Source organism: Zingiber officinale, chromosome 10B (assembly GCF_018446385.1).
Source record: "Zingiber officinale cultivar Zhangliang chromosome 10B, Zo_v1.1, whole genome shotgun sequence".
NCBI lineage: Eukaryota > Viridiplantae > Streptophyta > Magnoliopsida > Zingiberales > Zingiberaceae > Zingiber > Zingiber officinale.
Window position 1 is genome coordinate 43,305,290 of NC_056005.1, and position 16,456 is coordinate 43,321,745.

Here is a 16,456-nt window from a genome sequence, read left to right on the forward strand (position 1 = left end):
TCAAAGGGATTGACCGGATACTTGGCACGAGGAAGGGAAGTCCAAGTAGGTCAAAGGAGTGACCAGATACTTGGCACAAAGAGAAAAGTCCAAGTGGGTCAAAGGGATTGACCGGACACTTGGTGGGAAATCCAAGTAGGTCAAAGGAGTGACCGGATACTTGGCACAAAGAGAAAAGTCCAAGTGGGTCAAAGGGATTGACCGGACACTTGGTGGGAAGTCCAAGTAGGTCAAAGGAGTGACCGGATACTTGGCACAAAGAGAAAAGTCCAAGTGGGTCAAAGGGATTGACCGGACACTTGGTGGGAAGTCCAAGTAGGTCAAAGGAGTGACCGAATACTTGGCACAAAGAGAAAAGTCCAAGTGGGTCAAAGGGATTGACCGGACACTTGGTGGAAAGTCCTAGCAGGTCAAAGGAGTGACCAGATGCTAGGCATGATGTACCAATAGGTCAAGGTTGACTGGATGTTGGTTTGAGAGGCTAAGGACTTGGTTTTGGGCAAAAACCAAGAGCTGGATCTATTAGTGGATCGATCCAGGAGCTGGATCGATCAATGGATCGATCCAGGCCTTTCCCAGCGAACAGAGAGCCTCTGGATCGATCCGTGGATCGATCCAGAGGTCCTAATCGATCAGCCGATCGATTGGGACGCTGCTGGTTCGCGCGATAAGCGCTGGATCGATCCGTGGATCGATCCAGGCGTTTTCTCCAGAGCACAGAGGCGCTCTGGATCGATCCGTGGATCGATCCAAAGCCTCCCCGATCGATTGGGAGTTTTCCAATCGATCGGGATTCGACCGTTAGCGTCAATTTAAGCCGCAGGCGTTCATTCCTTCGGCATCCACTTCACCAATTCATTCCAGATTCATCACAGCTCCTCCCCAGCACTCTCTAAGCTCCTCACCGCCAGTTCTTGAAGGTTCTTGGAGGTTCATCCAAGTCAAGAGGTGAGTTGCAACGAGAAGAAGAAGAAGCTAGGGTTTTTACTGCATCTCTTGTAAGCTTTTGCTTATTCTTTACTACCCTTTCTTCTACTTGTATTGAGAGTCTTGTAGGGCTTCTCCGCCTTCGGTAGTTACCGAAAAGGAGTGTTTATTAGTGGAGGTGTGTGTGTGCGTGGATCCTTGGACTAGTCACCTCTTGTGAGGTGGATACCAAGTAAAATCCTATTGTTAGCATTGTTGTAGTTTGTTTCTTTGTATTCCGCTGTGCATCACTTTGAAGAAACAAGCAACGAAGCTCGACGAGCACACGCGAAGCTATTCACCCCCCCTCTAGCTACTTTTCGGTCCCAACATTGATCTCACAAGTCATGGATATAGAGATATCAAGTTGACACATGGGTATGCATTGGAGAATGTATACTGAATGACCCGCCATGAGAAAGTATCATGGATCATTATATGAGTGTCATATACTTTTTCATGTAGCTATTAGTATGACTACTAGTCCTTGGACCTGAAGTCACCATGGTTCCCTACATAAGGAGTTACATACTTTGGCTTCGTCAAACGTCACCCGTAACTGGGTGGACTATAAGGCGATTACTGGGTATGTAACAAATTATGCGAAGGATGTGAGTGATGTAGATGTGATCTATCCCTCCTATATGACGGGAGTGACATCATTATTCTTGATAGAGTAAGACCACTAAGTGTATGGTCATGCCCAAATGAGTCAATATGAGATATTGAGCTCATTTGATTAGAGTGAGTCTACTTGGAGTTCAAGATTTAAATTGATTAGAGGATGACACGGTCTATGCCTCACATTGATCAATCTAGATGTCAAGGATAGAAGGACATTGTCATATATTGTGAAGAGTCACAATTAGTAGTCACAAGGTGATGTTGGATCTCAACATTCTTGTAACTTGGGTAGTAATGATGTGTTACTAGATATCACTCATTACTTATGCTTCTAAATGAGTTTAGGAGCATTGCCAACGTTACAAGAACCTATAGGGTCACACACAAAGGACAATTAGATAGAGATTCGGTTCATATGATGAACCAAGAGGATTAGGTTCATGTGATGAACCGAATTGGATTAAGAGTAATCCAAATTAGATTAATTGAATAAGACTTGATTGAGTTAGACTCAAGTGAGGCTATACTTGAGTTAGACTCAAGTGAGGCTTAATGATGATATTCATTGAATTTTTAATTCAATGATAAATGGAATTCAATTTGAATTTTTGATTCAAATTTTGAATGAGTTTCAAAATGATCATTTAATGAAGAATGAATATTCATTAAGGCTCATTAATGGTGTTAATGAGCATTAAGTATTTTCATTAGATGAAAATACTTAAGCCATTTTTTTACTCTTATTTTTTCATAATCGATCATTATTATTCCTCCTTGCTTCTTCTTCTCTCCCTCTCCTCCTCCTTGGTCGAAACCCTCAAAGAGTGCTAGCACACTCTAAGGTTTCCTCTCCACCTAATTGTTCGTGTGGATACACATAGAGGGGTGTTCACTTGACACTCTTGAGATCCGGCATCTTCTTGGACGAGCGGGATAAGCGAAGGGCTTCGCATCAAGGGTATAAACTCCTAAACATGTAGATCTAAAGTAGATCTAGGATTAGAAAACATGTACATGAAAAATTTAATATTCGCACGGATCCAGTGGCATGGGATTTCGGGGTTTCCGCAACGCAAAAAGCGGTTTTTGCGGTTCGAAAGTCCCTACAGAGTCGTCCCACATTGCTTTGAGAGCCTTCTTCTTGGTTGTCTTCGTCTTGTCACTCTTCAATCTCAGGCACTCGTTCTTGTAGTGACCCTTCTTGTTACACCCGAAACAGGTCACATTCCTTGGTTCGGTTGGGAGTTGATCTTCTGCAGGTCCTTCTTGCTGAAACTCTTCTTCCTCCTGGTGAACATCTTCCTTACCAGATTCACCAGGTACTCTTCGTCTTCTGAATCCTTGTCAGACTCATCTTCATGTTCAGGCTTGGTCTTTTTTCTTTCCTTGGAGGAACCTGCAAACAAGGCAATACCTTTTTCGGTCCCGACGTTTTTTGCTTGTGTAATTCTAATTCACAAAACAGTTCATCTAATTTTAACTTAGATAAATTTTTTGAAATTTTGCAAGCATCCATGATAGATGCCCACAATCTATTACTCGGAAAAGCATTTAAAGCGTACGTGATTAGATCGCGATTTTCCATTTGGTGTCCTATCGCGTGGAGTCCGTTGAGAATGTATTTGATCCTCGCATGAAGTTGACTCGCTGTTTCTCCTTCCTGCATTTTAATATTAAAAAGCTTATTTAATAGAAGGTCACGCTTAGTTACCTTGGCGTCGCTCGTTTCTTCGTGTAGTTCAATCAACTTGTCCCATAATTCTTTTGCGTTTTGATGCAGTCCTACTCGATTCAACTCTTGCTTCGTCATCCCACATTGTAGAGTATTAATAGCCTTGAAGTCTGTAGAAGATTTCTTTCTCATGTCCGGAGTTCACCGTTCCGGGTCCAGTAGATTTTCGGAGTTGTCGATCGACACCTTGTAGCCTCTGGTGACACTGAACCATTGGTCGAAGTCAATCTTCAGGTAGACCTCCATCCGCTTCTTCCAGTACAGGAAATCGTCCCCATTGAATAGGGGAGACGTACTATGCTGAAGCCTTCGACTTGAGACATTTTTATCCTACACACAATTAAATAAAGAAATAAAGAAAATCTCAAGACTTGGTCTTGGATTAGTAGTGTGGGATTAGATAAAAAAAAATCTAAGAACTGAATTGGTGTTGCACCAATTCAGATTAATTGCGACGAGAAGATTTTCAAAAAGGTAATAATATCAGTTTGGAATATAACGAAAAACTGAAGACCAAAAAAAATGGAAAAAGATTTCACCCTCTTGTCTGATTGGTGGTTGCACCCAATCAGAGCGGTACTTGCTCTGATACCACTTATTGGATCGAGAAATCGCCAGAGGGGGGGGGGTGAATAACAATTAAAAAAATTAGCGAGAGTACGTAGTGGAATAAACACGAAAACAACAACACTAACACAAGTAATTTTTATTTGGTTCGGAGCCTTCGGCGACTCCTACTCCAAGGCCCACACTCGTTGAGTGCTTTCGTTGGACAATTCACTAGCAATTTGAAAAGTTGATTACAAAAGTAAGGTATAGAAATGCTAGTAAAAATAATACCGACAATAATTTAGAAGAAAGAAAAAAATAGCACTTGTCGGAGAGCCTTCGCAGCGTCGCAGGAGCACAGCAGAGCAATCGATGGGAGATCTTGTCATGAGTTGTATTTTGCTCCAGGCCTCACCCTCCATATATAGGAGGCTCGGAGCGCCCTGATCCCTTCCGGGCGCCTAGAGTGTGACGTAGCCCGTCCAACCATGAAGCTCCACGTGGTGACGCACGTTTGAAGATAAAACTTGCCTCCGGGCGCCCGGATCACTTCCGGACGCCCGGACCCTTGTTTTCCAACAATCTCCTTCCTGTAAGAAAACGTTAGTCCGAGGCAATGTAAATTATATATCCTGCAAAAGAGTTTGTTAGCACAGTTTATAATCAAACAGAATAGTAATTAGATTCCGTCTCCTCGAGATCGGAATCTAGTCACGATCTCGACTTAGATTTTCGAAATGGACCTATGTCTGATCGACGCTTAATGTTCCCTTCCCGGGAACACGCCCTCACAATCACTCCTCTCCAGTGATTTACCTTAACTTACTTGTCAGACGTCCAGTCAACCCTTCGACCCGTCCGGACTTCGTGCCAGACGTCCAGTCAGCCCTTCGACCCGTCTGGACTTCGTGCTAGACATCTGGTCGGCCCTTCGACCTATCTGGATTTCGGGCCAGACGTCAGGTCAGTCTGTCGACCTGTCTAGGCTTCGTGCTAGCTATCCGGTCGGTACTTTGACCTAGCTGGACTTCGTACTAGACGTCAGGTCAGCCCATCGACCCGTTTGTGCTTCTCTTGTATACTTCATAAAAGTGTTAAATCAATATGAAACTAACTTAACCTACTTTGTCATTCATCAAAACTTGAGTTAGACCATTAGTACTAACCGCACCAATATCATCATCGTCATCTACTGACGGAATCCTCCTCCTCTCCAATGAAATTTTAAAAAAACTCAATTAAATACTATTTATTTATCATTAGCTAGTTTTAGTCCAAGATCTACTTAATTTACTTTAACCACTTAATTTTACTCATCACCACAAAACTTAATATTGCATATGTTAATTAAAATGTGTAAAAAATATCATTAATCCAGGAATTACATTAATGATGTTTTATCAAAATTAATAGTTATTACTTTTAGTTCATTTTACATTTTATTCCTTTTCAATAACTTAAGAATGATATTTTTTAGGGGTGAGCAGTCAATCCATCAAATTAGGCAATCTGCTCATATAGACCTAAACTAAACTTTAAAAAAATATCGAATATAGGGTCCTGATATTATATTATCTGATTTAGTAGGGTCGGATAGTTTTTTACCTCAATAACTGAACAAACCCGATCCGCGATCACCCTTACTTGTAGCAGCTACTGCCGATAAACTGCTATACGTTGTAGTAGTTATTATCGATTAGCTGCTATAATGTATAATGAATAATTCTATTATCATTTTAAAATATTTTATTTTTTATTATTTTTATATTTATTTTTTATATTCCATTGGATATAGGGTCAGATATTTAAATAATCGACAAACCGTCATATATCTGATATATAATAATCGTCGGATATAGAGTCAGATGTAAGATCATGATATTACATTATCTAATTTCGTAGGATCAGATAATTTTTCTCCAATAATTAAATTAATTCAATTCAGATTACTCCTAATATTTATTATCTTTGATAATAATATCTCTAGCAGTAATGTACTTTTTAAAATTATCTTGATAATAGACGGAAAAACAATCGATAAAATTAAATTGATGATCTTTAAAATTAGTCAAAATTATTAAAAAAATCTATTAACTCATTATTTCGGAACATTTATGATGATTATTAGAGGACTTTTATCGGGTAATTCTCGACCAGCCCTGACATGTGTTATATTCGATCATATGTTATGAGAAGAGACATTATCGAATCTCAAATGAGTCAAAAATTTCTTCCGCATCAGATATGTTGGTATTGTTACGTTTTAAAAGCCATAAATATGCAAAATAATATATTTCTAAGAATACTCGTGAAAATTTACCTGAATTAATTAAGTTAAATTGGATTCATAATTTATTAGGATACAGTTTAATTAGTTAATTTGGTCACTTAGACAGATTTGGTTAATTTGGCTCTATATTTTTTTATTTGTAGCGTTTAAATTTTAAATTTTAGTTGAGCTCAATAAATCAAATTATGAAGATTGTTTAGCAGAAAATTATTTAGGATATTTATTTTTATTTTCCTATATAATAAAATTTAAAATAAATTAACAAACGATGAAGTTGTATTCTTGTTTTATATATATATATATATATATATATATATATATATATAACAATTTATTTGACTAACAAGAATACAACTTCATCGTTTGTTAATTTATTTTAAATATATATGATGTATGATAGAGAGGTCGGATAGTCGATGTGGTCAGAAGTCAAGTTCATTGGACGGTCAAAAGTCAAGCCCACGTGGAGGTTAGAAGTCAAGCCTATATGGTGGTCAAAGGTCCCGCCTACGTGGTGGTCAAAAATCAAGATTACATGACAGTCAGGGTCAAGCCTCTGTCACAGTCAAGGGTCAAGCCTACATGACAAGTAGGAAGTCAGAAGGTAGGACGTACAAGCCAGGACTTACAGAATAACATACAGAGCAGGATATGCGGACCAAGACGTACAGTTGAGGATAGACGGACTAAGACTTACAGGATAAGATATGCGGGCTAAGGCTTACAGGTCAGGACTTACAGGATAAGATATGCAGAACAGGATATGCGGACGACGTACAATTTAGGATAGGCGAACTAAGGCTTACAGGTCAGAACTTACAGGATAAGACATGCAGAACAGGATATGCGGACCAGGACGTACAATTCAGGACTTACAAGACAAAATACGGAGCAGGGCCGTGCATACGGGACCAGACTTAAGGGACGACAAGCAAGGGTCTCCATTTGTAGGGCGGTAAGCGCAGGTCTGGATTTATCGGATTTACCGGATGGCAAATGCAGGGCTGGACATACAGATCTGGATTTACGGGGTGACAAACATAGGTTAGGGAATGCAGGTCTAGGCCCACAAGTCAAGGTTTGCAGGTATGGGGACCTAGTCCAGAGTTAACAGACTTGGGGGGGGGGGTATGTATTATACGACAATCAAGGCAGAGAATCGTAACCACTTGTCAGAGAATAATCACCGCATGTCAGGGAATATGCTAACGGTCTAAGGATCATTGCCCTCCGGTTTATAGGAAGATGCCATGTGTCATTCACCGCAAGACAAATTCTGACACCCGACAATCCCTGACATTTGCCATAAACCAGAAGTACGCATTGTCATATAAAAAGGGGTGTCCTCTCCCTTACGTAGGTACGCTCACCCATCCTTTCACATTCGTCCTTTACTTTTCGTCCTTTCGTTTCACCATACTCCTAGGGAAAAAGTACCTGACTTGAGCGTCGGAGGGCCGGCCCCAGGGACATTTTCCCTAGTTCTTGGCCTCTAACGTGAGAGTGACTTTCCGGTAGGTACCAGGTCAACAAGGTGTCTCCACGACTTTCCGTCAACATCGAAGACATCATGACCAACATCTGTCCGACTCAGATTCCGGACGGGATCATATATATATATATATATATATATATATATATATATATATATATATATATATATATATATATATAATTTTTAAAGTTTTAGTTAATATTTATTTATTTTTTCTATTTCTATCGATTTTAAACTTGATATGCATAAACATTAAAACTTAGGCTTGAATTCATGCTAAGCACAATCTATATAAATAAAAGATGACGTAGTCTACCTAACTCGATGATTAACTAAGCCTTTTGGATCATTGGAAAGATTATTAAATAAATTATATATGAGTAAAGTTTACCAATTAACTCGATTTCGATATAGATTTCATGTGTGGACTTTTAACGGGAATGAGACTATGATGATGACGTTGAGGAAACTAAAGTAGAGGTAAATCTACATACCAAACACTTCTAATTTTTATGGCAAGGTCAAAGAAATAAAACAAATAGTATGTTTATCAAAACAACTTGAGTAATACGAATTAAATCGTCTATTTCATGCTTATGAGTAGATAAAAGGTTAACAATTAACATATAAACCATTTAATTTAGCTAAGTTTGAACGATAGCTTGCAAAATCAAGTAAAAAATTGCTAAAAAGAAAGACCACTCCACTAATTACTCTTTAGAAATTCGTAAGCATTAGAAACCATACTTTATTTTTCTTGTGTATTTGTGTTTGTCAACTCAATACGTAGGAGAATGTTAAAGAGTTAAGTCACTTTTGTTATAGTTTTACTAATGTTTATCAGTTAAAAAATAAAAATAATTAAAATATATATGAATTAAATATAAATATAAATATTTCAATTTCAAATTATTTAAATCGGAACCATTTTGATTAATTTAAGACTAAATTAAATGTTTCAATTTGGTATGGTTTAAATTTTGCTAATTAATATATATAAATTAATCACCCATTCATTAAAAAATATTTACAAAATAATACTCTTATTGAAATTAAGAATAAAAGTTATTATTTTAATATTAATATTTATTAGAGAAAAAATCATAATATTGACATACTAATTTATCTATAATTATATACATATATATTATAAAAACCTCAAGAATTCACTTCAATTTTAACAATGTTCATAAATTAAAATTAAAATTAAAATTAAAATCAAAATATCTAAATTGAAACCAATAATTTAAAACAAATAAATTAAATTGATTTGGTTTTATTAGGTTTGGATTATAAATGCCCACCCCTACTATCTAGCTCATATTTCATTATCAATTAGCTTATTGGCCTATTTTTAAATTTTATATTTTACATTTATTGGTTATTAACTTTAGACATTATATCCTTTACAAATAATAAATGATAATAAGAATTTAATAATCACAATTATTTAGATTATAATATACTAATGTTATTTTTATATATTTTTTTAAAAAATCGTTAACTTTAATTGCATAAAATAATATAAAAATAAGGTAATATCAAAAGATTGACGAATATCGTATTTATCAAATGACTGATCGTAATTTTATTTAAATAAAAGGATAAATCATAAATGTACTTCTTTGAATACTTGAAGCCAACATCCTATAGTTGTATGCTTTATTTGAAGGAATACCCGCATGTTATAATGTGTTGAACTAGCAACTGGTTAAGTGCATAAATAGATTTATTAGTGTTAATCCTAATTTTACATGTTTACAAATTACTAACAAAATACATTCCAATTATGCCTTGTGTCTTATCTTTTCTAAGCATCCGTAGTTCGTGTATTTATAGGGATTTTTCTTTCAAATAAGACGTACAATCACAGGATGTTGAGCTTCTGAGCCGTCTGTCATGAGCATTTTCCGATTTATCCTCACACAATGTCTTTTGAAAGTTGGTTGTCACTCAAGCTAATCTGGTACCATGTCTTTTGGAAGTTGGTTGTCACGAGTACTGGGCGAGCCCTATCATCAAATCTAGTCTTGGTCATTGAAGGAAAAAATCGCACCTGTATATGGTTTGAAAAGGATCTATCAGAGCTATTATCTCTTGTCTTCTTCATTCAATCAAAGACATGCCTATAGGACCCTTTTTGATGTTGTCGGTAAGAGGGGGTAAATTGTCCTAAAAATAAAAAAAAAAAGACCTTTTTCGAACTTTTGAACTAAGTTAGACAAACATTTGTATAAAATAAAATGATTTGCATAAAAAGACAAAGAAGCACAGGAGTATTTACTTAATTTGCAATCAAAAGATTGCTAATTTAAGACAATGAAAATCTAGCGGAGTAGCCTCTTACAGTAGTTTGGCACTGAATTATAGAACAGAATAGAAAATGAATTTATATACAAGTGATGTTCTGAACTACTGAGACCAAGACTCTATTTATAGTCTGTTGGTCAAATTTGATCGTTTGCTGATGTGGCAGCTTTGGGCGTCTAGATGGGATCCAGATGCCTAGACGTGGATAAAACTTTATCCACGCCAACAATAGTTCGTAAAGGACAAACTTATCCTGGTGTAGGTGCCTTGATCGGTCTAGGCACCCAGACGCAGCTGAAGTGCCCTCACTCAGCATCGCGTCGAGGAGGCGCCCCGGGGGGTCCGGGCACCAAGACCATGGAATTGGGCTCCTTTATTCCGACGTCATTCACTTGGGTGATTTAGGCCATCTAGAATTGGGCTCACCCGAACCCATCTTCCGGCATTCTCCTCAAGCAATCTTTCACTCCGACTTCTTGTCCCTTGGAAACACCGCTCGCTTCCTTCTCGTCCACCAATGTACTCTTCTGCAGCCCGTCGTCCCTCGGACTCATCAACTCTCTCCCGTGCCATCTTTCTTGTTAATTGCATCTTTCGCTTGACTTCTTGTGCTCCTAAGTTCCTGCACACTTAGACACAAGGTATCAAACATACACAGAACCTAACTTAACTCGGTTGACGATATCAAAACTACTTCGGGATGTTTACAAGGCCAATTCGATCTATTCAATTCCTGGGAACATCGGAACACAAAACTATGAGAGACGATTTTTGACGATGTGTCATAGTCCTGACTTCCAAGAAAGGAGATCACAATCTAGAAAAAGAGTTGCCTTTGATAGTCGTTCGAACCTCTATGCTATGCATATCAAGTTTACACGAAGGTTGTGCGAAAAGGCGGTCCTAGGACGGACTACTGAAATAATCCTTGTAGATAGGTTGGGATTCAAGGAGGAAGGGAAGGCGCTAGCCCCATTGAGTAGCATAAGAGTTTGAAGATAGCCATCTTGAAGGAAACTCACATCGGGGCAGCCCTTTTTCCGGCTGATATAGAATGGAAGGGGAAGGAAAAGAAAGAGAAAATGACAATCTTCAGTTCCATACGTAGGAAACCCTATCAGGTATGACTGAATCGGTCACCCTAGATTCGAATTATCCGTTCATTATTATTATTATTATTATTATTATTATTATTATTATTATTTTCCAACCCCAATAGGTAAACAGAGACAAGCTTAACCTTTACATTATGTTTAGGCAACCTCATAGGGTTGCCATCCGAGATTGCTCGGAGCCGCTATCTGTGATCACTTGAGAGCTGATCATGAGTTAAGAAAAATTCAACTACACAATGGGAGGAAGAAAACTGTGGCTGTCTGAGGACTGATCACAAGTCTAAAACAAATTCAACTACACAAAAGAGGGTGGAAAAACCATGGTCGCCCTATGCAAGACCACCGTCCATAGTCACTCAAGCTCCCAAGGTGTAGCACAAAAAGTGGGTGCATGACAACTCTGGCATAATGACCAGGAGTCGATCCCCTGGGATGATGGCTGACATGGTCGATCTCATCCTACTATGCGCTCAACGCCTATGTACCTACATGAACCTCCCTTTATATCTGTGGGATCGACTCTAGAGGGGTCGTTAAGATAGCAGATCTACCTTCAAGGCCACTATTCATATCCATTTACTTCCTCAGTTATCATAATTTATCTCCTCTATGTTGATTTTGAAACAGATTGACAGAAATACTGAAGACAAATGCTTCATCTTTTACCACTCAAGGCCACCATTCGCAACCACATGAGGGTTGATTGAAAGGAAGAAATTACTTTCCATCCGAGCAAGGATCCTTTGGTCCGCATTTAATAGACCAAGGACTTGATCCACTACAGTAATAGATGGAGTTCAATAGATCTCCATCTATTAAATAGATAGAAGCCATTGAATCCACTTATCACTGCCCTTGGTCCAGGAGCAAACCAAAGCAAATGGGACCAAAGGATCCCGTCCGTTTCCATCCTATTTGGATGAAAAAAATATTAAAAAATAATCCATAAATGAATTGTAAATATGTCTAGCCATTAAATAAATTGAAAAAGAAAATAATTCGCCCTTTTTATAAAATAAATAAGAAAAGAAATTCATTGTAAAAATCTTTCTATAATTTTTATTTTCATCCTCAGGACCTTAAAATAAAATTCACAATGAAACGAATATTTTGAATAATTTGTCTATAAATTTCTAAGTGCTAGAATTATTGACAACCAAAAAATGCATGCATAAATTCATCAGAAATATTTGCTAGAATTACACAACTATGCGCTAGTTTAGCAACAAAACTCATAGGAAAAGCACCTGCACCAAGTACTCAAACTCAGATGAACATAGCTTATATTAACACAGTAAAAAACTCATTAAATTCTTCATAGTTAATAATTTTAACGGAGAAGAAAAACCATGAGAGGACAACCAAAAAACTAGCACCTCAAGCAACAGAAAATAATCAACATTGATAGATACTAATATGGTACTAGTAGATGATGTGCATAGATTGTATATACTTATTTAGCATATTTTGACGCACATTCACATACTTTGCACATGCTTTATCTATGCATTTTCATACTTCTACCTTTGCTTTTAGCATATTTACTCTTTTTGTTCAGAGATATGCTTTTATGCATTTTTTGTATACAGGAGTCAATTTTGGAGAAGAAATGATGTCCGAGGCAAGCAGACCAAAGGAGGAAGGCACCATCCTTATGTGCCACACGACCCTACCATAGGGGGTTGCCCAGGCCGTGTGAGGTTCACCACCCGTGTAGCTGTAGCAGAAAAGGGAGTGGCCATGGCCATGTGAGCATCACACGATCATGCCAAGTTTTGAAGCCAACAGGAGCCAGGCCATGTACACCACATGGCCTTGCAAGCCCTCCAGAGTTGAGGCAGTGCATGACCGTGTAGATCTACACGGACGTGCAAGGGGAGCAGTGGCAGAGCAAGCCACGACCGTGCCCCACACACGACCGTGTGAGACAGATAGAGAAGGGAGTGGCACAGGTCATGTGAGCTTCACACAGCCGTGTCTCGGGGCCGTATGACGCCCAAACTCCCCTCCTATATAAGAGTTTCTTCAAGATTTGAAAGGGGATCTTCTCCCTTTTGGGGGAAAAGAAGTTTTGGGGCATTCCTCCTCCTTCTTGGAGGGATTTCCAACAATCTAAGGGCAGATCTTCATCGTTTCGACTCCGGGGAACGAGGATTGGATCCGAAAATGGTTCTTCATCGTAGATAAACTTTTCTTCCCTTTCTTTCTTGGATTTAGGATCAAGATGCTTGTATTTTTCTTATCTTTGGATTTCCTTCCTTGTTCTATGGATTAGATCTCTTGTTCTAGGATGGAGGGAGTATTTGTAATGAAGATTTGATGTAAAACTCTTGTGAATTTGCCAATTTCCTATTTCTATGATTTTGCCCTCTTTTGTATCCATTTGATCTTGAGTGGATTATTGTGATTTGTTCCTAATTCCCATTCTTGATTGAATGTTTGAATATCTTATAGATCTTGTAAAGATGATTCCTCACTCGATTTTTTGAGGGGCGTTCATGACAAGAACAAGCCCGTGTAAGGACGTTTGAGAGATAATCTTGAAGGTGAAATAAGGTCATTCAAGAGGGTAGGATAGATTGTATGCATTAATCTTTATATCTTGATGAGGTTAAGAATGATGAATTCTTATGTTGATTATCCAAGGGGCGCACGTGACAGACAAGTCTATGTAAGGACAACATAGGTTCCATTTCTAATTGATCACATGTAGATATATTTCAATCCTAGGCCGGTTGTCTATTGCAAGAGAGAACCGACAACCTTTTATAAATGATGGACAATTGAGGAATAAGATTTGGTAGATTATTACATTGAATAACATTACAAAGAAACTAAAACTCCTAGAACATACCTTTATCATAGCCCTTATTCTTGTTTCTTACTCTTTCATTTTTTTGTTTACCTTTCATAGTTACACTTAGCTTTTAAAAACCAATTGATTAGTTGTTTAGCTAATTCGTGTTGAGAAATCTTTAGTGGTTATTCCAGTCCCTGTGAATACGATATCTTTTATTATTACTTACGACATTTCCGTACACTTGCGAAATGTCAACAAGTTTTTGGCGTCGTTGCCGGGGACTGCGCTATAACATTAGAGATTATCAATTGAGTTAGACTAAACATAACTTTTCTTTTCTTTTCATTTGCATAGTTGAACCTAATCTTTAGAATTCTGTTTTCATAAGTTTTTCTTTTCTTGTATAACATTCTTGTTAATTCTTTTTGTTGCGATTCTAATTCTGTACTCTTGATTTCTAACATTCTAGCCTAATATCTATTTTTCTTTTGATCTAGTTTATTTCTTCTATTTTCTTTTGAGTATATATATCTTGCAATCTTGTTCTTATGTATGCGAAGATCTAACTTTGTAGGAGAACTTCTTCCTCTAGACCCTGAAATTGACAGAACATTTCATAGAAGAAGAACTTCGCAAAGACAACAAACAAAACAAGAACATTCAAGCATGGAAAATAGACCACTAAAGGATTATGCAGTACCTTATGCTAGAAGGTTTAGATCTAGTATTTCACGACCTTCAGTCGAAACAAATAATTTTGAGATCAAACCTGCTATTATTTCTATGGTGTAACAAAATCAGTTTGGTGGAGGACCGCATGAAGACCGAAATCAACACTTGGAGGTCTTCTATGAGATATGCGGCATAATGAAAATGAATGGTGTTCTTTCTGAAGCGATGCACTTATTATTGTTTAATTGGGTTTTCCTTAAGAGATAGAGCTAAGCAATGGTTGAACTCTTTAGCTCCAAATAGCATCATCACATAGGAACAATGTGAGCAAGAATTTCTTTACAAATTCTATCCACCTAATAAAATGGCTCATATAAGGAATCTCATTGCAGGTTTCAAACAAGCTGACTCAGAATCTTTATTTGAAGCTTGGGATAGATATAATAGTATGCTCAGACAATGCCCACATCATGGTTTGGAGAAGTGGTTGGTGTTGCACATATTCTATAACGACATCAATTATCATACCAAGGTGTCCCTGTTAGAGTGTATACTAAAAGCCTAGCTTTTGTATAAATATTTATTTAGAAATAAAAAATCACAATGGTCAAATACCTACATTTATTTGTTAAGTGTAGTTGTTCAAATAATTTATATTGTAGATAACATGGTGTGTGGTGTCACACACAGAAGATTATGTTATCAGTTCTTTATAAATTATAAATAGTTGCTCATTACTAAAATGGAAAGGAACAAACCATTGGAATAGTTGTAGTGTAATTAGGTATTAGTTTATCTTGACTAATAAATTACACTAGTACACTCTGAGTGTATTGAGTAGGACCATTTGAGGTAGTTTCTTGTTGTACTGACTTTATAAAAAAACAAGACCTCTGTTATTATGGAAGTGTGTGCTCTTAATCCTAATATAATAACAAACACATATATTTTGTCACGCCTCGGAGGAGTCTCTATCCGAAGAAATTTTGGCAGCATCTCCCCTGTACGACAGACAATCTGAAATTTTACTACATCACCATATACCTCAGCCACATGCGGCTGGAATAATAACAACAATAGACAAACAATCACACATACAACCACGCAGTTTATATCAATTTCAGCCTCTGGCTGACACAACCACGCAGTTTAATAATAAATGCTAAGAAGACTCAAAATCCACCCTACTCAACTACACTCATAAAACGTAAATCTGACGATAAGATCAACTTACCTCTTCTGCTGTCTAGGCAGGCATGTAGTAAAATAAATCCAAACAAAAATCCATCGACAAGTACAATCCATACAAGCTCCAAGTATCAAAATAAAACAAGTCTAAACATAGTCAAATAAAGAAGAAAATCAAAAGATAATAAGCCCTCGTGTTCTGAAAATAATAACGGAGGCGGGGGGTGAGTCCAACGCTCAGCGGGTAACAACTGATATACATAGTAAGGAAGTAACATCTAGCACTAATCATGAGTACAGTCTCCTGACGTAATAAAGGTAAATGTAATCTGAAATGAACAGGAGAATACTGTACTAACCAGGACCTGGTACAAGGATAAACAGTCCGAGAGGTATAGAAATCCTGTATACATGTCAAGCATGAGCATCCAACCAATATGCAGCAAATAAATGCAGCAAACACAATCACAAGAAATAAATGCATCAATGTGTATGATGCCAATGCAGTCATGATCACCCCTAACGCCAGTCAGCCATCTCACACCCAATGGTGGGACCGAGTGGGTAGGGCTGTGACAACCGTGCACTCTGCATCACTACTCCTGATGAGTGACCGAGTGGATGGGATGCTGTCAGAGTACACACATACTCCTACCCCAAATCATAAATGGGGGAGAACAATGCTCTCATCTCCCGGTACACGATGACGGGGAGG

The 16,456-nt window shown here is 37.7% G+C and overlaps 1 pseudogene; it reads right to left on the reverse strand.

Moving 5' to 3' along the window:
• Positions 1–14,932: 14,932 nt before the first annotated feature.
• LOC122030713 lies at positions 14,933–15,030 on the reverse strand (annotated as a pseudogene).
• Between the last annotated feature and the right edge of the window lie 1,426 nt (positions 15,031–16,456).